Genomic DNA, 27,445 nt, shown 5'->3' with positions numbered 1-27,445 from the left:
ATGCATCTTTATGTACACAAGACTTGGTCAGAGAAGCACGATGCAAAATTCAGTGAAGCACAGGCTGCAAGGGATCGCCGTTTCTCGGCCGGCTTGTCGGTTTGGGCAGCGCAAATGAGGCAGGATCGCCTCTCGGTGCGAAGTGGAGCGACTTCCTCTTTGCATCCGGACCATGACGTCAAAGGGTGAGCGCTGATTCTTGTCAGCTTTCTAAAACCAGCGGCTTCCTGCGGCCAGCATTCAATAACCCCCAGAAACACAAGAAGCGCCCTAAAGGAACTTGGCTAGAGGGGTGGGCTGGTGACTGATACCCTCCTTGGGGCAACATGGTGGTCTTGGGGGAGTATCGGGAGCTATTGTGGTGATTAGAGAGTCCCGCCTCCCCCCCTCAGCTGATCTCGAGAGATTGGCCAGATGGGCTGCCCTTGTGCTTCGCTTCTCCCTTTTTTTTTTAAAGACCTCTGGGCTGCAGAGAAGCTTGATATAATCACCATGACAACTTGCCATCTATGAGCATACAAATCATGGAGATGAAATAGACAAAAGATTAGGCCTGCCCTGAAAAGTACAATAAGTTTCTTATTTAGCATTTAGATAACTGCCTTGCCTTTCGGAGCAAGCTTCAAAGTTGAAGCCAGTTTAGACCAAGAGGATTAATTCTTTCTCCCGCATGCTTCATTGAATCTCTCATTACCAAACTTTGTCTGTATTGATGTAAGATTTGATTGAAGATTAGAGCATTTAGCAAATCTTGCTTTTCTGCATGTATCAGGCCTTTTCAAGCACAGCCCGGTGCTGCCCCAGTGGTCAATACCCTTACTTTTATCCAGTGTCTGCTTCATTTAAACTTAATCAACTCCATCAATGAACTGGAACAGGGAAACGTCCCTGCGGTAAGAATGCGGTGCTCTTCTTAGATAATTCTTTGCTCCTGTTCCCCAGTCTGTTGGTGTTAAACCCAAAATTGCACTCTGATGAACTTCATCAATATGATAATGACAATTGGGGCTCGATAGCCGTCCTGGATGTATGCGCATGGTTTTTGTGCATGCATAGGAGAATGGAACGTGCGTCGTGAAAACCAGATACAGTGACTTGTACTTATTGTTCCTGCTAACTTCTGCTTAGCTTGCCTTTCTGGGATTTTATTTATTTGCTTTTTTTCAGGGGGTGGTGTCCACCAGATCTCTTCGTTGGTGATTTTGGAAATAATCTTTTTGGCCGCCCTTATTTTCAGGCTTGGCACAGGCAACGTAGCAGCGAAAACGGTCCTGAAATGCCCTTGAGCATTTCGTTCCAGACGAAATGTGTGGCTCTCCCAGATTTTCATAGAATTGTAGAGTTGAAAGGTAACCCCGGGGGCATCTAGACCAACCCCCAGCAATGCAGGAATCGGTCATGCAACCTCTGCATAAAATACTGCAAGAAAGGTGAGTCCACTGCCTTCTGAGGGAGCCTGTTCCGTTGTCAACCAGCTCTTACCGTCAGAAGGTTTTTCTGAATGTCGGAATCTCCTTTCTTGCAACTTCAAGCCATTGGTTCGAGTCCTACCCTCCGCAGCAGGAGAAAACAAGGTTGTTCCATCTTCCATGGGACAGCCCTTGAAATATTTGAAGATGGCTTCTCATACAGGGGGTGATGGAACTGCCACACCTTTGCCGCTCTGGAGGCTGGAGACTTGATATGGAATGCTATGCCCTCAGACATAGGAGTCATCTGTGAGGGGCTGTGGGGGCTTTGGCCCCCAGAATAAAATATTTGAGGGGGCTGGGCCTCCGCAAAGTTGATGGACATTCCCATTCAAATAGTCTGTGTGCACTGCATCATGTGATCGATTATGTGGGTCTGGGCTTACCTGGACCCCCACAATATTTTATTCAAGTTGGCACCCCTGCCCTCAGACTAGGTAGCCAGTGGGTGCCTTCCTGACGCCATTGGACTACATCAGCCTCCCATCAGACTCAACCAGCACAATTGGGAATGTTGGGAGTTGTAGTCCAACATCTGAAGGACATCATGTTGGCAACCCTTGGATGAGAAGCTGGCTGTGGTTAGTCAACCAGTGAGAGCAGAGCACTTCGCACATGCTCTGAGAACCTCCTTGCTGCCACTTCCAGGAATGAAGCTTAAAAATAGGGCTCTTCCAGGCAACCTGTTTTGTTGAACTTTCATTCTGATTTGCTTGCACAAAGCACTTTATGTGGAGGTTTGATTATAGCTGGCCTTTATGGAGCATTCCTTCTGATTATGTTGTGGGGTGTTTAAATGTCCTCCCCTCCATCCTTCCACACTTTCCCCTTCCATTTCTCATCGCTTGCCTAACTGCAAAAAGCCCCTTCTTTTTTGAAGTGGGTTTGCGGCGCTGAAGCGAGCTTTGATCCACTTCAATCTGAAGGAGTGTCTCCACCCCCACCGTTCTGCCCGGACACTGAGGTCCAGCACCGAGGGCCTTCTGGCGGTTCCCTCACTGCGAGAAGCCAAGTTCCAGGGAACCAGGCAGAGGGCCTTCTCAGTAGTGGCACCTGCCCTGTGGAACGCCCTCCCACCAGATGTCAAAGAGAACAACAACTACCAGACTTTTAGAAGACTTCTGAAGGCAGCCCTGTTTAGGGAAGCTTTTAATGTTTGATGCATTACTGTATTTTAATATTTTGTTGAAAGCCGCCCAGAGTGGCTGGGGAAGCCCAGCCAGATGGACGGGGTAATAATAATAATAATAATAATAATAATAATAATAATAATAATTTCAATTGCACCAACCAAAATTTCCCAGTGCTTCAATTCCTGGTGCAAAACACCGGCCATCTAAGAGCCTAGAACTATGTGGGGTGTTGTTTTTAAGTGACCAGGCTCATCCTTGCAGGTGATAAAAAAGAGTTTCTTAGAGCATGTGCAGATTGCTTTGTCTCCACTACCGGCTTTAGTCATAGGGCACAGCATTCCACATTTCCCCCCCCCTCTTTTTAGAAATTAACCTTTGACTATTCAACCTTTGCTGAGAACAATTAGCCACCGCCCGTTGGTAGGGATGAGGATTTGTTGCCTGGGGCCAGACTGGTCAGGTGAATGCCTTGGCTTGGGGCCTTGAATTATGTGCCCGCTTTCTTCCCCTTGTCAACAAGTTTCCCCAGCAGTAGAGGACAGATCAATCAAAGCTGACAGGGTGCATGTGAAGCTTTTACGGTGTAAATCTGGAGCTCTCGTCCCAGCCCAGCGGCTGCTGCATCTGTATATCATTTTTATACGGCTACCAGTAGAGCAATTTCCAAAGTATTTGCAAGGAAAATGGATGTCCCCATCTGTTCGCGGCATCATAAATGTGCCACTTTTGGAAGCTTTTCCCCGGTAATCATATCTTTAATGATGAACAAACTTGTGATATATACCTTTCCATAAAATGGGGTTTTCTTTCACTTTATTGTGATTGGCTGGAATAAATAGCTTTTCCATATGTTAGGGAGATAAAATATAAGGATTAGCAAGGCTCGTTTGCTAGATCGTAAACAAAAGAAACAATTCATCCCAAAGACTCCTTAAACAGAAACAACTACAGAATTGAGAGGTGTTAATGAGGGAGGTCCGGTGGCCTTGGCCATAAAGAGAGGAAGAAATGCAATAGAACAGCAGTTCTCAAGCTGGTGCCCTCCAGATGGGCTGGACTACAACTCCCATCATGTCTGCTTTGGAAGAATAGCATCTGACAAGGGAGAGCCTGCAGCTTCGTACATTGTTCTGTAGTTTTCTAATGCAGTCAGCCTTATCCGACACTCGGTCATTATTCTTGAGAAATGTTTTAAATGTTGTTATGGCATACTCTCTAACATTTCTCTGATGAAAATAGGGACATCCTATTCTATTATTATTATTATTATTATTATTATTATACCCTGTACATCTGACTGGGTAGCCCCTGCCACTCTAGGCTGCTTCCAACATATATTAAAACATTAAAAAGCTTCCCTATGGAGGGCTGCCATCAGATGTCTTCTAAAGGTTGTATAGTTATGCAACCGGCTGAGCCAAAGAGATATCTCCATACCCTTTAACATTTATCCGATGAAAATAGGGACATCCTAAGGGACGCGGGTGACGCTGTGGTCTAAACCACAGAGCCTAGGGCTTGCCGATCAGAAGGTCGGTGGTTCGAATCCCCCCGACGGGGTGAGCTCCCGTTGCTCAGTCCCTGCTCCTGCCAACCTAGCAGTTCAAAAGCACATCAAAGTGCAAGTAGATAAATAGGTACTGCTCTGGCGGGAAGGTAAACGGCGTTTCCGTGTGCTGCTCTGGTTCACCAGAAGCGGCTTAGTCATGCTGGCCACATGACCCGGAAGCTGTACGCTGGCTCCCTCGGCCAATAAAGCGAGATGAGCGCTGCAACCCCAGAGTCGGCCACGACTGGACCTAATGGTCAGGGGTCCCTTTACCTTTACGAACATGCATCTTTATGTACACAAGACTGGCCAGAGAAGCACGATCCAAAATTCAGTGAAGCACAGGTTGCAAGGGATCGCCGTTTCTCGGCCGGCTTGTCGGTTTGGGCAGCGCGAATGAGGCAGGGGTCCCTTTACCTTTACAGGAAAAGCAGGACATTCTGAGATCAAATCAGAAACTAGGACAATAGGAGGGGCTGTTATGAGCCTTGATTTTTAAAAAATCATTGTTTGAGTCTTTCCTGTGATTTTGCTGTGACTTCATCATTGCTTGGGTCTTCACCATGAGGCAAGGCAAATGGCTGTGGTGCAATGGTAGCTAGGAATGTTGGACCCAGGAGGCTTAACATGCACCCCCACTGTGTGATCACGGGCTGGTTCTCTTTGGCGCAGGACTATTGTCAGCACAAAGTGATATGTCTGTGTATGATTCTGCCCTGAGTTCCTTGGATGGTGGGCCGAATTACGGAGGTGAGAAATGAAGACCTCTTGGACATCGAAACCAGGCTCCTGAAGTTCTACGAGTGTCAAATCTTCATGGGAACTGTATAGGCAGCTGCCTTCTCCGCTGCTCCTACCAAGCTTTGTAAAGTTGTGTTAAAGAATGTAGGGCAGGAAGGAAGCAGCTGGAATACAACTCCCATCAGCTCCACCCAATGGTCAATGGTCAGGGATGGTGGAAGCCATAGCCCAACAGCTTCTGAAGGACCATAGATTCCTCTATCCTTGCCTTAGAACAGTGTTTCCCAAATGTGGGTCTCCAGCTGTTTTTGGACTACAACTCCCATCATCCCTAGGTAGTCAGGGATGATGGGAATTGCAGTTCAAAAACAGCTGGAGACCCACATTTGGGAGACACTGCCTTAGAATGTGGACTTCCTGGGGTGAATAGCTAGGTACTTGGTTGATGATATGTCAATATCTTCAATGTATTGTATAAATTTACAGCCCCTAATGGAGGCTTTATCAAGCTTGTGGGTGCAGGGACAGACTTTGGTCTTTCGAATTTCAGCAGTGCCCTGTGTGAACCCAACAACTCATGCCCCCTCATCTCTTGTCTCCTGTTCTTGCTCAATTCACTACATCATTGCTGTGATGCCCTGCAGCACCCCTTAGGCTTGGCACCCATTGGCATGAGAGCCAGTGTGGTGTAGTGGCTAAGAGGGTGGACTCGTAATCTGGTGAACCGGGTTCGCTTCCCCGCTCCTCCACATGCAGCTGCTGGGTGACCTTGGGCTAGTCACACTTCTCTGAAGTCTCTCAGCCCCACTCACCTCACAGAGTGTTTGTTGTGGGGGAGGAAGGGAAAGGAGAATGTTAGCCGCTTTGAGACTCCTTAAAAGCGAGTGAAAGGCGGGATATCACATCCAAACTCTTCTTCTTCTTCTGCGTCAGAACCAGTTGTGCTGCCCTAAATCCATCTCTGGCAGATGTGCACAGATACATTGCTCCTTGTGCCATTTCTGATGGGAGGCCAGGATTAGGCCATGTTGTGCCAGCAGCCCCTAACCCACTGAATTCAGTGGCTGGACTCGGGCTGATTTAGTGAAGCCAGCTCAAGCCCTGTATGAGACAATAGAGATCACAACTTCAACTCGCCTATATTTATTAATACAGGCACCTTGTACGTTGCCGAAAGTGAGATACTGATGTGGTGGGGAGCCACACCAGCACCTCAGGTTTTCATCTGCCCCCAGGTTTCCATGTTTTAGTCTCCTTTCAAAGACTTGTAGAATTCCAGCTGTGGAGATTCTCTGATCTTGCTCCTCCTGTTACGAACAGTGCAGGTCCCTCACTCCAAGTGGAACAGCGGTTCATCATCCTCTGGCAAGATAGTGATGAACGGCAGGTTGTATTCTCTGCCTTTTGACTCTTAACAATGCTTTAAACTCATGCAGGCTGCACAGAAACGTCTTCACCAAGCATCCAAATTACATAAAATATATGTAATTTTATTTGTATGCCGCCTTTCCACAGTTCAAACCATGCTCTAGCATGGAAAAATTACAACAGGAACAGAAGCAGTCATCAACAATAAACGGAGAATTAGAAAACACAAAGCTAAACTGACAAATTTCCACATAATTCGCAACAAAATCTAAAATAAATCAACCTTCCCCGCCACAATATCCCAGCCCAGCAGCAGGAAATGTTCCAGGTAACCAAATATCCCCTTGGGATCCCAAGGCTGCTTCAGAAAGAAATGCCCTTTGCAGTTCCCCACCAAACACATGTTATTCAGTGCTTTCTGAGGTGCTGCCATCAGAACAGAGGAAGCTGCCTTAACACTGAGTCAGTCCATTGGTCCATCTAACTGGCAGTTCTCCAGGATTTCAGACAGGGTACTCTCCAAGATGTTGGGGACTGAACCTGAGGGCTTCTGCATGTAAAACAGATGTTCTACCCTCAAGCTTTGGCCCTTCACCATTAGGTATGGAAATATTTCTCCACAACGGTGAATTTTCCCCACCCTTCCCAACAGCAATTTCCTGGAGGCCTTTGCCCCGTTCTAGCAAATATCTTGCAGATGCAAAGGCTCCCAAAGTACATACAAACATCCTGTGAGCTGCCCATTATTTCATGGGCAGAACATTTCTGCAGATGTGTCTCTTTGCACATGCAGAAAGGCATCTTCCAATGTTCCTGTACACAGACACGCCGTGTGCAAGGAGTTCCTGTGTTTTTGGACTGAAGTGAAGGAAGCAACTCCAAGTGTGCTGAGGAATGCACACACAGGGTGTGTACACACCACCCATTTAAAGCATACGGCTTCCCCAAGGAATCATGGGAAATGTAGTTCACCCCGCATAAAGCTACATGCCCAGTACCAGAAACAACCTGCAGTTCCCAAGATTCTTTGGGGGAAGTGATACGCTTTAAATGGATGGCAGCTCAAGACAGATGTCTGCTTTTAACATTTCAGATAAACTATTGTAGCCCAGGATTCTGACAAAAACCTGGAGAGTCGCTTATTTCCTATCCCCTATTGACAAAGCAGCCATATTGGCTAATTGGCTGAGATTTTAATAATTCATGCTAATTGAAATATTTCATCTAATTAATGACTGCGGCTATGATAGCTGGCCTCAAGAGTTGCAATGACAATAGGAGCAGTACATCTTTTGAAGGTTTAAAATCTTTCTCCCCCTGATTCCCTTGGCTTGATATATGGGCTAAGAACACAAACATTATCTTTTAGGAAAACGCGACTCGGTGCCGTCTCAGAAGACAGGCCCAATACTGCTCTTCATGAAGTCCTTTCCCGGAAGGCTTACCATGCAAATTCAAACTTAAGGTGAGGATCAGTCATGCCGTGTTTGCGGGTTTGGTGCTCTAGTTCTGGTTTTCCATTCAAGACGCAGAAGTGCTGAGATGTTGAAGGACATAGAATAAAACACAATAGATAAAATGCTAGCAGTCCCATTGCAGTCTCCCCATTCTGTGACATGTTTTGGGAGGAGAGTGGAGAGAAGATGAGCATCTCATCACCAAAATTGCATTGAGCAGCAATTTCATGAGGATTGCAGAAATGGATTCCTCATCCTTCACCAGGGATGGGGTCCTCCGCATGTTGTTACACTCCAACTCCCATCAGCCCCAGCCGGAATGGCTATGCTCAGGGATGATGCGAGTCACATTTCAACCTTTCCCATCCTTACTCAACACACCTCCCTAGAAGTAACTCCCATGGAAGTCAGAGGGACTGTCCTTTATGAGGACTCTGCATTGGGTTGTGCTGTCCAAACTGTGGGATGTGATACATGAGTAGCAGTCAAGTACAACATTCATTGTTTTTCTAGAGTGGACATGCGGGGGAATGTTTAGTCCAGCCAGTTGAAAACTTCCTGTTTCCTCCTGGCTGGGACATACTTCCTTTGCATGTGACTAGAGGTGGGTGTGACCTTACCTGTCCAGGTAACAAAAGGGCAAGGCATGCTGCCACACTCTCTCTTCCATCTTACCTTTGTCATTGGAGCAGCTTTTTAGCTAGAAATGCTCTCTTGGCTTTCAGCCAATAGAGGACACTGGGATGATCCCCATATGGGATAGATCCACATGTATCTACTTTGTAACTAAGTCTGTCTTCAGGGATCCAACGCTGAACTGATGATGTGAGTAAACTTCTTTTACTGACTTCAAATAAGATTGTCATGTTTTTATTCTTTTAAGAGGGATAAAAAGGGAACTTACCAGGAACATACAATTCAATTACACAAGCCTGCAACCAGCTATCTGCTGTGCATTTAAAAGGGAATGTAATTGACATGAGTTGGCTCGCACATACATATTTGCCACTTAGATAGCATATTGCCACAGATGTGTTTCAGTGGGGTCATTTCACACACTCAGCTGCCAGTCATCAAGTATTCTGTATTCTTGATGACATAGGAGCCAACTCCGAGGGGCTAAGGTCTCTTTGCCCCCCCATAAAATATTTGAGGGGGCTGGGTCGCCCCAAAGTTGATGACATTGCCATTCAAATGGTGGATGTGTAGGGCTGCCATACATTTGGGTTTTCCTGGACATGTCTGGGAATCTGCCAGCAAAATGGCGTCTAGGCGGATTTTTGCTGAATCGGCAAAATGTCGGGAAACCTGAACGTATGGCAAGTAGGGTGATTTTTTAAAATAATAATAATAATGTTTTAAAAAGCAAATAAATCCCCCTCCAAAAAAAGCTCCACAACTTTGTCTGGATTTTCACTTTTGGGAATATGGCAACCCTATGTATATGCACTCTGTCCTGAGATCGATTATGTGGGGCAGGGCTTACTTGCCCCCCCCCCCATGTTTTATTCATGTGGGCACCCCTGTTTGATGAGTGGCATATGGGCATGTGAACATGTGGAAAAGTGAAAGTAAGTGATGTCTAAACATGTGGGAATCGGACCAAATAGAAAGAGAGAAATATTCCATTCCTCTTGGTTCCAGAGAGCAGGATCCGGAATAAACACGGGCAGCGTGTTCGAAAGCAAAAACATATGCGGCGGCAACTTTGATACACCGTTTCCCTGAGTGCAGGATCAGACCCTAAATCTATGCCAAGAATGACATGTTAAAAATAAACCTGCTAGATCTCTTGGAATGCAAAGAAAGCATCAGCAAATGTGTGAAAGTGTGAAAATGCCGCCCCCCCTCTTCCCTGGGCCCAATCCGATCATTGCTGAGCTCCCACTCAGTTCAATGGCATATCTGCACAGAGAGCCTTCACCACCAACCTCCTTTTTTAAAAAAGAGCAAAATAGAATATTTATTCCTGTCTTTGCCGACAACTGTAAAAGAACACCTTTCGGCTGAGATGATGCTTGTGAAATATTAGCCCACGTAGTTCTCTGCCCCCCCCCGCAAGAAGCTGCTGTAATTAAGGTTTCATAATGAAAGCCTGCCACCTATTTATCACCCAGAACTTAAAACCTTGTCCAGAATCGATGCACAATTCAGCTTTATTAAGAGTTTGGTTTGCAGGGGTCTGGAGGGAGAAGAGGCAAGGAATTGCTAATTGTAGGCAAGCCTTAAATTTCCGGGTGTTAAATACAGTAAAAGGGATAAATAGGGTGATAAATAAACCCTTGTAATATGTTATCTATATAAAAAGGGAAAGGAGAAGCTCAGGTTTTTGTTTTTAAGCAAGGATGCCTTCACCTTGAAATCGGTTCTGCTCACTGGTCAGGTACAGCTTGATTAAACTGAGATATAAGCTGCTTATAAAATTAAAGGCAAGAACAGATCTAAGCGGAAAGAAGGGCTTTAAATATCCCATACACATGCTTACTTTTGTGATATAAACACCGGTTTCTTAGAACTTTCTTTGCAGGCTGTCAAAATGCAACTGGCTTTTCCTCAGAAACAAATAAACAAGATAGATGAATAACTTAGCATGCCTTGCGAGTTGTGTTGCACTTCTGATGGAAAACATACGTCCTCATCTAGCAAAGGAAGTGACTGCCTATCTGCCGATTTAAGTTGCAATCCTAGAACCATAGAGTTGGATGGGACCCAAGGGTAATCTAGTCCAACCCCCTGCAATGAAGGAATCCTGTTCATATTTAGCTGGGAGTAAGTCCCATCGCCTTTTGAGCAGACATACATCAGGTTGCTGTGTCAGTTGCACACCTGGAAGCGGACATCCCCATTTGAAATTGTCTGCTGCAGAACTCACCTAAGGATGAATCAGAAAACACTAAATCATGTAGAAACACTACTAACAGTATGGATAAAATACACCCATACTATTAGAACAAATGTGCTAAACACATTGGCGCCTGTGAGACAAATGCTGAAGACATTCGGTAAAACACATCATGGTTCATTCAAACAGATCCCCCATCATCATTAGGGTCTATTGACGATGTATTCCCATAGCAAACCAATCACTCGGTTGGCACTCTAACTATCACAGCTCAGATAGGGCTAAAACATGAATTGTCCAAGATTCACAAACCCAAGACTGGCTGAACAGCATAAGGGTAATATTATACACAGCAAAGCTTTTGCATTTAGAATGGTTTAAAGACAAGGAACAGGCAGCGAACCCTGGGCATTTATTTCAACCCTGTGGCATTTATTTGTTCCTTTTTTCAACCTTCATTTTCAACAAAATGCTACTATAGATGTGTTGTGTGTGTATATATGTGTGTATATATATATATACTATAGATGTGTTGCAGGTTTTGGTGTCCTCGGGTGTCTTCCCGTGTAAAAGTTGGGGTGTCTAGGCGACGTTTCGACGAGGTCTCACTCGTCATCTTCAGGCTGGTGCTTTCGGCTTCTTGTTACTGGAACAGAGCAGGATCTCAGTGTTTGAGTTCCTATAAATAGATGTGTTGTATATATATATACAAGAATGAATGCATCCGAGCTATCAAAATGCTTGCTTTTTGTATTATTATGGAACAACAGTTGTTATTATGCTCATAGGCGACGCCAAGATTCTGGATCTAGTCAGCAATACAACATTTTCATTGCATTGTGATATTAAATGGTTGTAAGCCACCCTGGTAGGTGCTGGAAGGATGGGCTAGAATTTCTGTAATAGAAGACTGGGGAACACCTCAGATCAGATTCAGCGGGCATGGGGGTGGGGAGAAGAAGGAAAGTCCCATTTTGAAAGCAGACCTCATTCTGCTTGCACCCCCACCTGCACTTAGCACTACAGTGGTACCTTGGGTTAAAAACTTAATTCGTTCTGGAGGTCCGTTCTTAACCTGAAACTGTTCTTAACCTGGGGTACCACTTTAGCTAATGGGGCCTCCCACTGATGCCACACCACTGACGCCCAATTTCTGTTCTCATCCTGAAGCAAGGTACTATTTCTGGGTTAGTGGAGTCTGTTACCTGAAGCGTCTGTAACCTGAGGTACCACTGTACATTGAATCCCACTCCCTAACTACAAGCAAGCTGGAAAATATGAATGGATGCTTCATCCTGGGAAACCCTTGTCTGCAGCCAAAGATGTCACGCCATGTTTTGTGGGTGCATGATCTGCTGTGTCACCATAGGCTGGAGTTTGAGCACATATTTTTCCCCCGCCCCAGAAGTCGTTAGTGAGTAGTTTGAAAAACCTCTGCCAACTAAAAAGGCTTCTGCTGACATAAAGGCTGACCGAGATGTTACTGCAGTGCCCCTTCTTTCCCCTGAAGGCTCTGGTATGCTTTGTCCATAAAATTAACCTTTGTTTAAAAAGCATTGCAATAATTCACAGAAAAAGGCAAGTGGTTAATGCAATGGTTTCCCCATGTTCTGCCTTCAAGGAAGTCTTTTTGCATTCACTTATATTCTGGGGGTTTGCTGTAGGATGTATGGATATTGCATTCTAGGTCATGTTCATCCCTCTGGTGTTTGCTCTCCCCACAGGAAGTATTTTTGCCTCTGAAACTTCAGCACAGAAGTAGCTGACAGGACACTTCCCAGAGGTGGACTCCAACACCCTCTGGAGGGCACCACAAGCTAACCCCATCTCCAGGAGTTTGACTGGCCCTGGCACCAAAAAGGGACACAGGCATCTGGGTATGTGGCTGCCAGCAGAGGTGGACCCCTAGGCCAGGTTACGGCCTAGGCAGGCCCACTGTCAGGAGTGGGTGTCAGGAGCAGGTCAGTAATAAATCACATGGCATCAGTGAAGCTAACTCTTTATTCAAGGAACCCAATGAGGCAGTTGTCTGGACTGAATGTCCCGGCCTTCCCAGTTTCCTATATCTCCTCTCCTAGGTCCTTCCCAAGCAATCTGAGACTTGATCATTGTCTCTCTCTTTGCTCCTCCCTGTCCATACCTCTTCTAGTCCTGGAAGACCAGGGGAAAGGGGTGCTGGTCACAGCAGGAGCGGGAGACTCCCTGGCTTCTTCACCAGCCGGACTCATCTCTGCCTCTGGGCCTCCCTCCTCTCCAGCCTCCACATCTGCCTCTGATTCTGGACTGCTCTCTGCCACAGACTCTTCCTGCTCACTAAATCCTGTTTCTTCTTCAGCTCATCCTCCCAGGCTGCTTCCTCTTCTCCCTCTGACCACTTGCTGTTGTCCTACCACCAATCTCTGGGCTATGAGCCTTCTTCCCTTGGGGGTTCCCCAGCTGGTGCCAACCACTATTCCTCTGTGTCCAACCAATCCATGACATCCGCATCCCTGCCTGTTTCTCTAGGAGCTGTGCTGCTAGCTAACCCACAGCTCAGTAGGCCAGGGGCAAAGCAACACACCCCAAAGACCTGTGTATACTAGATGCATATAAAAGTGACACCATCTTATACTGAGACTTGTGGCAAGCTTTCCAAAAAGATTAGCCAGCACTACTTTAGAGCATGCTTAAGCCAATGTAGTGCCCTCCAGGAGTTGCTGGACTACAATTCCCATCATCCCTGACCATCGGCTACGCTGTCTGTGGCTGATGGCAGTTAAGAGTCCAACAACGTCTGCAGGGAAACGACATTGGCTAGCCCAGCTCTAGAGACAATATTTAACAACATAATTTTGCCCCATCAATAACTATTATTACTTTTGATCTCACAGCACCCTCCCAACTCCACAATCCGATGATTCTGTATCACACAACTTTTCTCCCTCCCCCAAAGCAGAGGGAGCCTTTGATGTAATTTGCGTTACACCGTTATTTGTGTTTTGAGTCTGCCCTGTGTGTATGTTGCCGAAATCCTTCGGCTTGTGCCCTTGGCTTGAATTCTCTCTTCTCTGCCTTTTCTTTGACACCCTCGCCGGCTTCCCTGCGCTACATATTATGTGTTCTATTTCACAATATTGATGTTCTGCTTCGCCGTGTTGTGCAGGTGAAACCCGATTTCCGTTAAAGCTGTGTCACCGACTTCAATGAAGCCGGGATTTATTACGACGATTCTCCTACATGTTTCTGTGGAGCCTGGCTTGATCTTGACTCGGATCTTTGGGGAGTTAACATAAATAACAACAATGATCACAATCCCTCAGAAGCAACGCAGGGCTTTGTTCACCGTGGGCTTCAGTGGGAATTGAGACCTCTGAGCAAGTGGCTAGGCTCCAAATGCGGGGGGTGGGGTGGGGAGATAGAGGAGGGGGAGCTTCCCTAAGTTTAGGTTGCCTGACTTTTTTGCTTCTTGCCTTTTAGGATGTCCTAGACTTGAATGCACAGAAGTGATAAACATCTCCCATTGATCTAACCATCTTTGAAGTTCCAGGCATGAGGTCTTAAGCTGTGTTCTTAATTGTTATTGTTGTTTTTGTTTTTACAAATCATGTCCTAGTCTAGTAGCCTAGCACAGATCTTTTTTTTCAAAGGGGCTCCTCTCCTGCTGTCCTCAAAGAACATGTTAAACCCTCCTAAGCTGTGATTCTAAATACACATACATGGAAATAAATTCCCTTGTAAACCACGGGGATTACGTTCCAAGTAAGGCTGCTGTCATAAACATGCTTACTCAGTTGAACCACTGAAATAATGAGAAGTAAACTTGGTTAAAATCACTGTCTTTGAGACTGACATTCCAGAAGACAGGAGAATTGCTGTAAGTCTTTTTCCCAGCATGGAGAAGCAGGGATAGTGAAAAACTGAGGCATGGAGACACAATGAAATTCTGCTATGTGTACCAGATTTCTGCCAGTCTTGCAGCTTTTAAAGGTGTCGAACCTCTTCAAGGAAAAAAGTGGGTAACTTTAGCGCAAGTGAAATGCACAGGCCCCAAATCTCTGCTTATGGATGTCTAAAAATTTAGAATTTGCTAGACAATGTTTTTCAGTTTTTTTGCCCAGTTGTTGCATGGGCTCCAGATGTTTCACCTCTGCCAGCACTTCTGTTGTGGTGAAATGCGTGTCTTCCTGTAATTCAAATGACTAGATCTTGATATGGGGAAAATGAAATCCTCCCGTTCGACCCTAGCTAAGGTCCCTTATTATAATCTGAGGTGTTCTAGGCACATATAAACAAGGAGGAAACAAGCCCATTTCTTATTCCTTTGTCTTTTTCTGCTCTTTTAAGAACTTCACTATTGATATACTGAAATAAGGTAGTCACAGGAGGTTTCTACAACATGGTTTTGCTGAATTGGGTACCTAGGCCTTTTTAATTTTGTTGCTGGCTTAAATAGTCTGCACTCACTGTTGTTACCTATAAGACAAGATGGATTTCCAAGCAGCTTTGGCAGACCTTAGACTGTGTACACATTCTGGTTTGCTTTATATGCAGTGCACTCCCAACACTGGTTTTGGAAATGGTGTACACATGACGTTAGCCACAATTCATACCTATCCTTTTCTCATATCTGCTTTTTTAAAAAAAATAATAATGAAACACTGCATTTTGATGTCGTTCCCACTTGAAACCAGCTTTGATCCGAACCGAGAAAAAGAACAACCTAGCTACATTTGGAGTCAGCAATGTGTACACAGCCTTAGTCATGGAAGTTGAACTAAATTTCCTTCCCCCTGCCCATGCCGAGACCTTGTGCCACTAACAATTCTGCGGCAGGTGTTCAACAGGTGCAGCCTCACATCACTGCATCTGTATGGAAGGGGGGGAAACCTACATTTGCCAACCATGCAACTATAAAGGCACAGGAGCCTTCCTAGCAGAAAAGCAGCAACTGGAGTCTAGAGGGAGCTCGCCATTATATTCATTGTACAGATAAGGAACTAATATTAGCTTCGCAGTAAGGCCACAGCCAAGCGATGATCTGGATCCAAGGATGAGCTCTGTACTTTTGCCATTGTGCCTATTGTCCTCCTGCAGCCGAAACGAATACAAATGTCTCCACCCGGCTGGTAATAATTCAAAATAAAACAAATCTGTGGCTCAGTAACACATGCATATGAGAACTTCTTTGGAGAAGGCTTTGTCAGAATTCATGAGATCTCCTCTATCAGTTTTTTAGCACAAGACAACCACCACCAGCAGCAGAAGAAGAAGCCAAGGGGGAACAGATTAATTTGGCACTGATTATATGCCCGCGCGGCAGATTATGGCCCTGCTGCTGGTGAGCCCTAGGCCTGGTTTGGAAAACGGGAAAGCTTGGCTCAGGCAGTTGTACGTCGCATTTGCAGAGCGCCCCCTGCCGGTGCCCTTCACGGATCAATGGAGTGCAGGGCGCTAATGAAAGGAAGATTGGTCAACAATATATTTTAATTACTGTACGGCTTCTCTCGCTTCACTGGCCTTGTATGGTGATTGCAGGGCTTTGCGGTGTCCTGATTGACACTTGGCCTTTTTCACACACGCACACACACACCCTCTCTCTTTTCCTGTGCCATATTCTAGGGTTGTCATATTTCAAACCGTGAAAATCCGGACAGAAAAGTTTGTTTGTTTTTTGGCCAAAGGTGTTGAGCTTTTTTGGGCAAGATAAAAATAAATAAATTAAAAATTGCTGTTTTTGAGCTATTGTAAGGGGAAACTGGCACTGCCGACATGAGATGCGTCTGGATTTTTCCTGGATATCTGGACGATTACTATGGACGGATGCGGAATTCCGTGTATGTCCATGGAATTCCGGACGTATGACACGCGTTCTCTGATTTCATTCCCTTGTCACTTTTGTCTTAAGAAGCTGCCCATCATCCTTGGCTGGTCTTATCTCTCTCTTGCTCTCCGAAATACACCCCCTCCCCGCACCGTCGAAGCCACCCGGCGGGATCCATCCGTCGCGGGCAGCCCAGACAGTTTTCTTGTACTTTATTAAAGTGTAATCAAACATCGGTTAAGTGGAAAATAAATATCCAGATCTAATAAGCTGCTCAGTCAGATCGTGTAAATGCAAATTGCAAGCTGGTTCCCATCTCCCCGCCAGGGGACTTGGAACAAGCCGCAGCAATGGCTTCATCCGCCGCGATTGTAAATCAACGAAAATAATGGCTGGATAATGACCAGTTTGCGGTTTCAAGCAGATTGAATGATAACAAACGGCGTGTGTCGCACCAGCTTTTCATTTAGCATCTCATCATGGAGCGAGCAGCTCGCCTAACAGCTTGCCTGCCTCATTAGGTTGTTGTCGGCGGCTTGTAAATTCCTGGCTGCAGCGAGCAGATTACCTGACAAAGTTCCGGAGGAGGGGAGGAGGGATGCGAGACAATTCAATCCGGCCCATCCATCCCCTTCCTTGCAGAAGGGAAACCGCCTTGATCTATTGCTGAGGGCTGCAGTGAATGGATAGCAATATGATGCTTTCCTAATGGGGCAATGGGAAAGGGGGGGGGGGAGATACACACGCCGTATAATATAGAGAGACGGGGGGAGAGAGAGGAGGGAAAGGAGTCGCAGCGCTCTGCTAGGTGCCCCAGCGAGCTTTCTATTTCTTGTTTGTGCTGATGTTGATTTAGCTGCTAATTGGTGACAGAAATTGTCAAATAAGCGGCAGAGAGCGACTCCCCTCCCCTCCCGGAAGGTGCGAAAACCCTTTCAAAGATGAACTGCTTGCCTTTAGAAAAAGGGGGGAGAAGGGGGTAAAAAAAAAAAAAAACCACAACCAAAGAGAGAGAGAGAGAGAAAAAATGCAGAAAGGGAGGAGCAGGAGGCGACGACGGAGTTTTGCTAAATTTCTCCCGGATATTTATTGCGCGCATTAAAAAGACAAATCAGGCAGCAGGCCCCATATTACCAAGATCTCTCTCGTCCTCCTCGAGAAACGCGGATCGGGCGCGTGTTTGTTTGCGGAATGTGTTTGCTTCCAGGATGTAATTTAACAGCGTCCCACTCAACCTATTTAAACAGAGAGGCGGATAAAGGGCTTCCTGGAGATCTCTGGGGGAGCTGCCAGAACCCTGCTTTGACTCCTGCTTTCCCCAGGAGCATCCGCTGAACAGTAATTAGGCTTTGATACTCTGGCAAATGAACAGTAATTAGAATCTGCTACCTCCAAGTCCTTTATGCCGCGTTCCCGGCTCTCCCGCTCCCTCCCCATTATGGAGCATTTAGATGAGGCAGCTTTCCACCACGGCGAGCCTCGCCACAGCCCCACAGATGGCCCAGGGAAAGGGAGGCCGAGCGAGAGGCTCTCCGTTGGAGGGCTCTGGGACCTCCGAGGGGATTTTCTGGTTATTAGAACCCGACTAGATCAGGGCCAATTATAAAGAAAACTGTCAGTCAAGGGGAAATGGCTACATGATTAGTGAAAAGGACAAAATCAGGTGAAAAGTGTGAATCATTCAGGCAGCTTTGATTTGCTAATCAGGGGAAAGGGAAGAGAAGAGGGGAGTCCCCAGCTGCACCTCTCCGGTTTACTCTTTTCGTTTTTTATCGTGACCTTCTGAGCAAGTTGCTGATTTAATCTGTGGATGTAGAAGAAGAAGGGGGCCAAAAAAAAAAATCAAAATACACACGCACAGAGACAGAGAGATGAAGGGGGAACAAGCAGCTCTCTCGGAAGCCCACAGAAACAAGCTCCCAAGGAGCCATGGCGGGGTCAGGCAGTGTAAATTGAGACGAGACGACAACCCCGCCTTTTAACAATGGCTGCGGCGGGAATAAGCGAAGCCCCCGTCGTTCTTAGGGGCAGGAGCTTCCTAATTATGTTAATGGTTTTTAATAGACTAATTCCCACTGTAAAGCTTCGGGAGACGGCGTGCGCTCCCGCCCCTTCGCTTCTCCGTCGAGAAGGGCAGCAGCAGCAGCAGGGCTGTCTCTTTTGCAAGCGCGCGTGGCGCCATTTTCTTCCCCTTCTCCCCCTTCAGGGGCGCGCACACAAGAAGGCGCCTCTCCCTTCCCGCCTTCCCTTCCTCCTCCTCCTCCTCCGCCGCCATGGTTTTGACATTTGAAGGGCGTGGCGGCCCCTTTTGTCAGGTCTAGCTAGGCCTTGGAGAGAGAGAGGAGGCAAGCGAGCAGCAGCAGCAGCCGCGCGCCAGGAAGGGAGCTCTAATGAAGATGAGCGAGAGGAAGGAGCCTGACAGTTCTGGCAGCTGCGGCATCGGGGCCGCCATGCTAATTTCCCTCGCCGGGGAGAGAAGGGGCCGCGATGATGGATCCCCATCGCAAAACTCCCCCCCCCCGCCGCCAAAAAGAAAGAAAAAAAAGAAATCTTGACCACCCGTCCCATTAGCCTCTCGTCGCTGACAGTGGAAGAGAAAGAGACGGGGAGAGGGGAAGGGGGAGATGACGGAAAGGTGGGAAGCAGTCAAAAGAGCCGCGCTGAAAACCTGAAGCTTCTTCTCTTCCAAAAGTAATGAAAATAATAAAGCCACCCCCGCTCTCTCCTCCCAAGACGCTGCTTACTGCCAAATTAACCTCTCGACCAAGGAGCTGGTGGGATTTGGGGACTGACAGGAGGGGAAATAGTTGAAATGTGTTTTCAACCCCCCCCCCCACCGCCCAGCCCTTTCGAGGTCTGAAGCTACTTGGTGATACTCTTTAGGTGCAGCAGAAAACAGCTGGACATTAAGGAAAAGTAGCTGCCTTCCTCCAGACGCTTTGATACCCTCTTCCTCCAGACGCACTGGTGCCCTCTTCCTCCAGATGCATCGGCGCCCCCTTCCTCCAAACGCATTGATGCCAATGGATGAGCACAAATATTGTGCATGGAAAAGAGAGGGTTTTGTCTCCAAATGCTGGAATCTTAGGCTTTTAATACACCATAACTGCGGAAGGCGGGTAATAATTATGCAGTTGTCACTCACTGGGAGTGTTTCAGTTGCCTTTGCTCAAGATAGTTATTTCGCTGGGGGTACTGGATGTTTCTAGCACCTCTGCTGCTTGTTGCTGGGAAAGTGAAGTTCTCTGGCCAGATACTGTCAGTATTGTGATTGCCACCTTGCAGCAACGTTACAGGCTCCTGTGGACTAGATCTAGACTCTATATCGGTTTTCTTGAACCTGCTGCCCTCCAGATGTTGCTGCTCTACAACTCCAACCATCCCTGACGGTTGGCCAAACTGGCTAGAGCTGGTGGAATTGCAAATCCAGCAATATCTGGAAGGTTTAGGAAGATTACTGCAGATCACTGATGAGTGGCAATGTGCCTTTCTCTTCGGAATTTTCATCTTTGAGTTTGTTTTTTAAAAATATGTTAAATGGGCATAGGACCACCTGTCTAGCAATCAAGTTGTTCCATCAAGTAGCTGTCTTGACTCCATCAAGCAGTAGTCTTCCCTTGAGCTTTCTACATGCTTCATGCCCAACTGTACATTTTGGGTGCATGGGCTATTCTTTCCACAGCCTGCTTCCCCTATGGTTATTTTTCTGCATCAGTTCTAGACCCACGCTTCCAATTCTGGATAACCTCTAGATAACAACTGTGTGAATACAGTACTGTAGGAAAAGATGGCTGGATTACACGTTGTTTACAAACTTTTTGCAACATTTGTGGAATATGTTTGCAAAATGTCAATTTGATGGGATTGTTTTGACATGCATCTTTTTAAAAAATTACATCTTGAAAGTGTTCAAGCCCCAAACTATTATCAGAGGTCTCTCTAAATTATTCAGACACTTTCTGCTGCCCCCTTGTTCCCTCCATTAGAAGCATTTCTTCTAATGCTCAGCTTAACCCTTTCTGGGCACCTTCTTGGCTACCTGACAAGCCATAAGAGATTTGTGTGCATTGCTATTGAACTGGGGAAGAATGAATTGGCACGCCATATCCTTCAGCAATCAAGAAATGCAAATAGTGAGCCAGAAGGAGTTGGAAGACCTTGCATCTCCCCTACCAACTTCTTTCACGTCACTGTTAGGCAGGCCAACCTTACACTTCGAGAAGCATGACAGCAGATGCTGTGCGCATACGAAATCCATCCATCAAGCTCCTCATTACAGCAATTTTTATTACCGCCTTAGTTTTCAATTTGTATACCTGTGAGTTTGGATATCTTACGGCTTTGCCATACTAAAGGAATTTAGTATTTAGAGTATGACATTGGTACCAAATGACAGAGGCTACATTTCATCTTGAAAAACTGGCAAAATATGGATGACTTTTGCATTCCTCATGAAAGGCTAAGGCTTTAGAATCACAGCCCTATGATGAAACTTAAAACCCAGGTGTATCTTTGCTGTGAATGTTATTGTGCGGATCAGGCTAAAAACTGTTGACACATCCCCTAAAATACAAATGACCTCCGCTTCGGACAAATAGAAAAAACCAGTTTGGAGGGGATGAAGCACAGGGAAGCTTCTACACAATTGTCAGGGTGAATTTTTATTTTTTTTTAAGAGCGAGAGGAAAAAAACCTGTGTCTCCACTTTACAGTTGACAAATAGTACGGTGTGGAATGCTTGGGAAGGCAGAGGAAGAGGGTTACCTTGACAGACAAGAAGTACAATTATCACAATATGATGAAAGAGTTTCCACGAGGGTGTATTGCACCGTTAATTACTGTCCTTTTTCTACAGGCTTCTAATGTGAGGAAAAACACGCAATGACAAGTGTGGAAAAGAGCAAGCACTAAATTACTGTCAGAAAAATAAACGGAGTAGTGTGCTGCTGCACAGTGATTTACGGGGGCAATTAACCACCACCCCACAGAGCTGCTGAGGACAGCACTGCTGCCTGCGGAAGTGTCAGGCGAAGAGGAAGGAAAAGGCATGCTTGGCCGTGGCTTACCAGACAACTTTGCAAAATAAAATAAAATAAAGCAAGGAGCCGAGGAATGTGAGAGCTTCAGTAGCATGTCTAATCCATGTGCATCTCTCCTTGCCTTTCTGTCCTTAAAGGTTGAATGCGGAAACAGGCTGAAATGAATGCACAGATCCAGAGTGTTTCACTTCTAAGAGTAGTCTGCCTCTATCCATGACCAACTTCATGCCCATGGGAAACTTTCAAGCAGGACATCTCGTGCTGTTCTTTACCAGCACCTGCTCATTGCAGGGATAGAGCCTCTGAACTCAAAGTTCCAGTCTTAGACAAACACTATGGATAGCTATTTTTTTTAATGCACTCTGGGCTAGGGGCCCAACTACATGCTTCAAAAGATGCAGTGTTTCATAGCTTCGACTGTATGGAAAGTGGATGCAGTGACATCCTTACCATTCTTCGTCAAGTGATTATGTTGATCTCTTCTACCCAAATCTCCAGAATGATTTCCTGTTGTGTGGTGCTAAATTTGAAAAGTGGTGCTCCCTGTTTCCTTTATCATCAAGGTTTCCAATCTACAAATTAAACATGAAAGAGCCAAAATGCAACTTGGATTTAGTAAGAATTCAAAAGGGCTCTTCATAGTGAATGAGGGGAAAAAACCCACATATGAATTAACTCTGCCATATACCTACTAAAAAGGTAAAGGTAAAGGGACCCCTGACCATTAGGTCCAGTCGTGGCTGACTCTGGGGTTGCGGCACTCATCTCGCTTTATTGGCCGAGGGAGCCAGTGTACAGCTTCCGGGTCATGTGGCCAGCATGACTAAGCCACTTCTGGCGAACCAGAGCAGCGCACGGAAACGCCGTTTACCTTCCCGCCAGAGCGGTACCTATTTATCTACTTGCATGCTTTCAAACTGCTAGGTTGGCAGGAGCAGGGACCGAGCAACGGGAGCTCACTCCGTCGCGGGGATTCGAACCGCCGACCTTCTGATCGGCAAGTCCTAGGCTCTGTGGTTTAACCCACGGCGCCACCTGCGTCCCATATACCTACTAGAGAGCAACAAACACACACTGTGCTATACATAATCTTGGGTTGGAATCAATCTCATTCATCAGCATTTCATCAGGTCCATGGTTAGGCCAACTTAACCGAAACAGAAAACCAACCTTCCACCATTGCTGCTGCTTTTTCCTTCTGCAAGCATAAAATTTTGAATGGATTTTCAATTGTTTCTCCCATTTCACCCTAAATTGTCCCAGTTCTCATGCTGTACGCCTGCTTTGTGCACGGAGAAGAAAACAAATCTCCCAGAGCTGTGCTCGGGAGCTTGTGTTCTTCAGGAATTTGGAGGAGTCTGCAGATCTGCTTATTTATCATTGAAGCCAATCTGGTTTGCAGGTGTGGTAGATGATTAAAGAGACTGTAAAATAAAGGTTAAATGAAAAATACTCTGCAAGAGGAGAGGTTTGAATGTAAGTTTTGATTAAGAGAGTGCTATTCCATCAGGAAATCTGGAGCAAATGCACTATGGAGGATGAGCTGAAATGGTACAAGTGATGGTCAGTGGGGCAAGGTAACCAATGGGACCCAGAGCCAAGGAACCCATGAACTAAAGGCTGCACTGTCATTTTGGCTGTTTTTATAGAGTCTCATCACATAAGAGAGAATGCACACTGCCTATCGACTGAGAGAATGTCCAAAAGTTCCCTGTTAACAGGAATGCAGATATTCTCAAAGTCTGTTCAAAGCACCCTCCTGGCAGACAGCCTCAACAGAGCTGAAAAACTAAAGGGGATCCTGCAGTTAATGCAGCCCACAAGCCTCCATGTATAATTTGATAATGGATTTGGTAATACTTAGCAATGAGAATCCAATGGCAATTTTGTCATTGACTCTAATGCATGGCATGCTGCATTAGTAATTCAGTACTTCTCAGTTTGCAGTTCATGATTTTGCACCTCATCCTTGTTACTACAATATGAAAATAATGGTGGAATCACACAAAGAAAGCCCTTCCTATCTTTGCTCATGAGTTTCCTGGGTGTCCTAAGGATGTGAATATGTGAGATTTGTCACACAGGAATCTTGTTCTAAACATTACATTTCCATGCCATGCTCAATGACACTTGGAGCAACCGCTTTTTCTGCCATCGTGTTTTAATTATTTTGAAATACTGTGTATGACCCAATGGTGCCATTGCCTGGTGTGTTTCTCCCTAAAGGTGAGTCTTGCTAAGGGGAATTTTTTTCTCAAGGGTCTGATTTCCCCTCTTTTGCTCACCATCTCACAAAGAAAAATATCCCACCCAAATGTCTCAGCATTTGAGTGGCTGACCCTAAGGTGAACTTCATGACTAAGGTGAACTTCATGACTAAGTGGAGCTGGAGTCCAAATCTAGAATTCTAATCACTGTCCTCAGCCTTAGTCATTTTGATTTAAGCACAATTTTATTATGGAGTGGGAAGTCAGAGTTTAATAATGGATGATAGACAGACAGACAATGTCTAATCCTTGTTTAAAGAGGTAAAGGTAAAGGGACCCCTGACCATTAGGTCCATTTGCGGATGACTCTGGGGTTGTGCGCTCATCTCACTCTATAGGCCAAGGTAGCCGGCACTTGTAATCCTTGTTTAGGATGTTACTAATAGGGAAAGTTGATCAGAGGGTAAGTATGCTAGTCAACACTTGTCTTAACTGCCCACTCAGAATAGTTTCTGACATCCTCAGAACACTTGGCCATTTCATAGTAAATGCTGGCGTATGTCATATATACAAGATTTTTGCTCCGGAAAGCAACTATTAGAAAGCAAAATGCTAAAAGGTAAGGGATGGTTAGCAAAAGCTGACCCTAGTTTTAGAGATTAAGGGTACCATTTTAGACACTTTCATATGTAGTGCTTTTCACTCATTAAACCAACCCAAACAGCTGGTTCTTTGCTTCTTAAGGCTGAGAATTCCCATCCAAGGAGAGAAATATGGGTAATTTCTATTTCTAGTCATTCTTACAGGCTGCAGTAAAGTATATCAGGTATCAACTCTGGCTTGTGTAAGATGCACCCTTCAACTAAGATGGTGTTCCTAAAGAGAGTTATGGAATCCCAATGATTCCTGAATGCTCGGGGAAATTCAGGTTACATGGATGACACTTCTTTTGAAGCCCTCGTCTCACTACCTGGAATGGTGAGATGGAAAGGGCTATTAACAGGTATCATGAAATACCTTCTCCGATGGTGAGTGCACCCTGGTTTTTCCAGTAAACTTGAGGCAATGAAGCAGGCTGGATGACCACTGGCACAAAAGTCACAACCAAGCTGGTCAAACACAGATTAAAATATCTAACCACCCCCTACCATTGAGACAGGCATCTTATGGAGAACCTTTCCTCCATATCAGCCAGCCTAGGCTCTTAGATTGGCAGAAGGGCCCTTATTGTTGCCCCACTGGCAAATGTTGCTTCTTGTGTGGAGATGCAGGATAGCACCTTCTCAGTAACTGTGCTCTGGCTGTGGAACTCTCTCTCCTCTTGGCAGTATAGATGACTACGTCACCGATGAGCTTTTGTTACGTAATTAACACATCTTGGCTGCGCCTGGTGTGGAGTTGGGGGATGTTTGCATTATGAACTGTTGCTCCTAATCTGAATTTTAGCTGTCATTTTGTTGTAAGCACTGTGTTTTATTTTGTGTCGGAAACCGCTTTGGGACCACATCTGTGGTGAAAAGCAGCCTGCCAATTTATTTATCTATATCTATCTATCTATCATCTATCTATCTATCTATCATCTATCTATCATCTATCTATCTATCTATCTATCTATCTATCTATCTATCTATCTATCTATCATCTATCTATCTATCTATCATCTATCTATCATCTATCTATCTATCTATCTATCTATCTATCTATCTATCTATCTATCTATCTATCATCTATCTATCTATCATCTATCTATCTATCTATCTATCTATCTATCTATCTATCTATCTATCATCTATCTATCTATCTATCTATCTATCTATCTATCTATCTATCTAATCTATCATCTATCTATCTATCTAATCTATCATCTATCTATCATCTAATCTATATCATCTATCTATGTATCTATCTATCTATCTATCTATCTATCTATCTATCTATCTATCTATGTATCTATGTATCTATCTATCTATCTATCATCTATCTATCTATCTATCTATCTATCTATCTATCTATCTATCTATCATCTATCTATCTATCTATCTATCTATCTATCTATCTATCTATCTATCATCTATCTATCTATCTATCATCTATCTATCCTATCTATCTATCTATCTATCTATCTATCTATCTATCTATCATCTATCTATCTATCATCTATCATCTATCTATCTAAAAATAAATAACCAACCAACCAACCAACCAACCAACCAACCAACAGGGTGCCTGGCTCATCAAAATACCTGGCAGGACTGAGGCCTCCCACGGATGTAGCTGGGACCAGCTTATCGAAACAGCTGCTGTCAGCTGTTCACAGGAGTCTGTGCCAGAAGCAAGAGGGGAGGGTGGGGGAGAGAGAGCCAGGTCTTGTTTGTCAAAGGAACCAGCAGCAGTAGCCCAAGCAATATATACGACAAAGGGAGGTGAGGTGAGGTATGACAGGGCTGGAGGCAGGTGAATGTTGATGATATCCAAATTCTTTATAAGGAACCAGGAAAACTACTAGGAACAATTCTAAGGGAATTAATTTCGAAGCATTTCGATGACTAGCAGAAGCCAGCGTGGACTTGTCAGATTCTGCCAGACTAATCTGTTTTGGGTGTGTGGGTGTGTGAGGTTACTAGTTTAGTGGACTGTGGGAACGCTTTGGACCTAATTTATCTTGATTTCAGCAAAGTATTTGACAAAGTTCTCCATTATATTTTGATTAGCAAATGGATTGAATACAGATTAGATGGTAATGCTGTGAGGTGGCTTTAAAGTAAAGGAAGGGTATGGCGCTCATCTCGCTTTACGCCAAGAGAGCCAACGTTTGTCTACAGACAGCTTTTTGGGTGATGTGGCCAGCATGACTAAACCACTTCTGGCGCAAGAGAACACCATGACGGAAGCCAGAGCTCATGGAAACGCCATTTACCTTCCAGCCGCAGTGGTACCTATTTATCTACTTGCACTGGTGTGCTTTCGAATTGCTGGGTTGGCAGAAGTTGGGATAGAGCGTGGATTCAAACCGCCAGCCTTTTGATCAGCAAACCCAAGAGGCTCAGTGGTTTAGACCACAGCGCCACCCATGTCCCTATGAGGTGGCTTTACAGCTGGTTCAAAAACCACACTCTTGAGCAGGAAGACTCAAAGAAGTATTTCCTGTTCCTTCTCTCTCTCTCTCTCCTCCTCAACCAGCCATGTAGACTGATGTTAGTATGCATATTCCAGCACCAGGTTCATGCTTGAAGCTGTTTCTCCTGTATCATATTTTTCAGTGTATGGGACACCCCCATGTATCAGACAACCCCTATTTTTTTGAACCCAAAATTAAGAAATCAATATTTCTTTGGTTGTTGAGCGTTTTCGTCTACCCACCCTTCTCTGTATTCACTATCCGTGTTAAAGACAAATGTGGAAAATTATCATAAAGCCACTCCATAAAGTAATTTGAGGAATAAAAACATCATTCCATCTCTAAAAGCTATGGATGGGTCTACATACAAGAAAAAAATGCTATAAATAGCCAGAAATTAAATTGTTATAACAAAAGGGGGGGGGAGCTATGTAAAAACTGCATAGAACATGTTTTTGCTCCCTTGCGCCATCTGGTGTTGCATGTTTATAACGAATTCAAAACTTTTTTTGGCTAATGTAGCTGAGTCCTAGGAGAGAGAGCGCTTGACAGAGCTCCTGGGCAAAGGAATCCTACAACTGTGGAGCCACCACTGAGTAGCCCCTGCTATTAGCCAACTGACCTTCACTAGTGGTCAACCACTTGGGTAGGTTCACAAACATTTGTGAAGCCTTGTTGGGTGTGCTGCGCATTTCGATTTTCAACGGAAAGTACCCCCACCC

At 45.3% G+C, this 27,445-nt stretch overlaps 1 long non-coding RNA gene across 1 annotated transcript; it reads left to right on the top strand.

Moving 5' to 3' along the window:
• LOC309371536 lies at nucleotides 1–22,098 on the top strand. The gene is made up of 3 exons (XR_014169137.1): nucleotides 1–185; nucleotides 7,630–7,725; nucleotides 21,215–22,098. It is a non-coding gene; the product is annotated as an uncharacterized lncRNA (long non-coding RNA).
• Nucleotides 22,099–27,445: the final 5,347 nt, after the last annotated feature.

This window comes from Podarcis melisellensis, assembly GCF_964234715.1.
Source record: "Podarcis melisellensis genome assembly, chromosome: 6".
In the NCBI taxonomy this organism is placed as follows: domain Eukaryota; kingdom Metazoa; phylum Chordata; class Lepidosauria; order Squamata; family Lacertidae; genus Podarcis; species Podarcis melisellensis.
The sequence above is the reverse complement of the archived record's forward strand: the minus strand, read 5'-3'. Positions and strand labels throughout refer to the sequence as shown.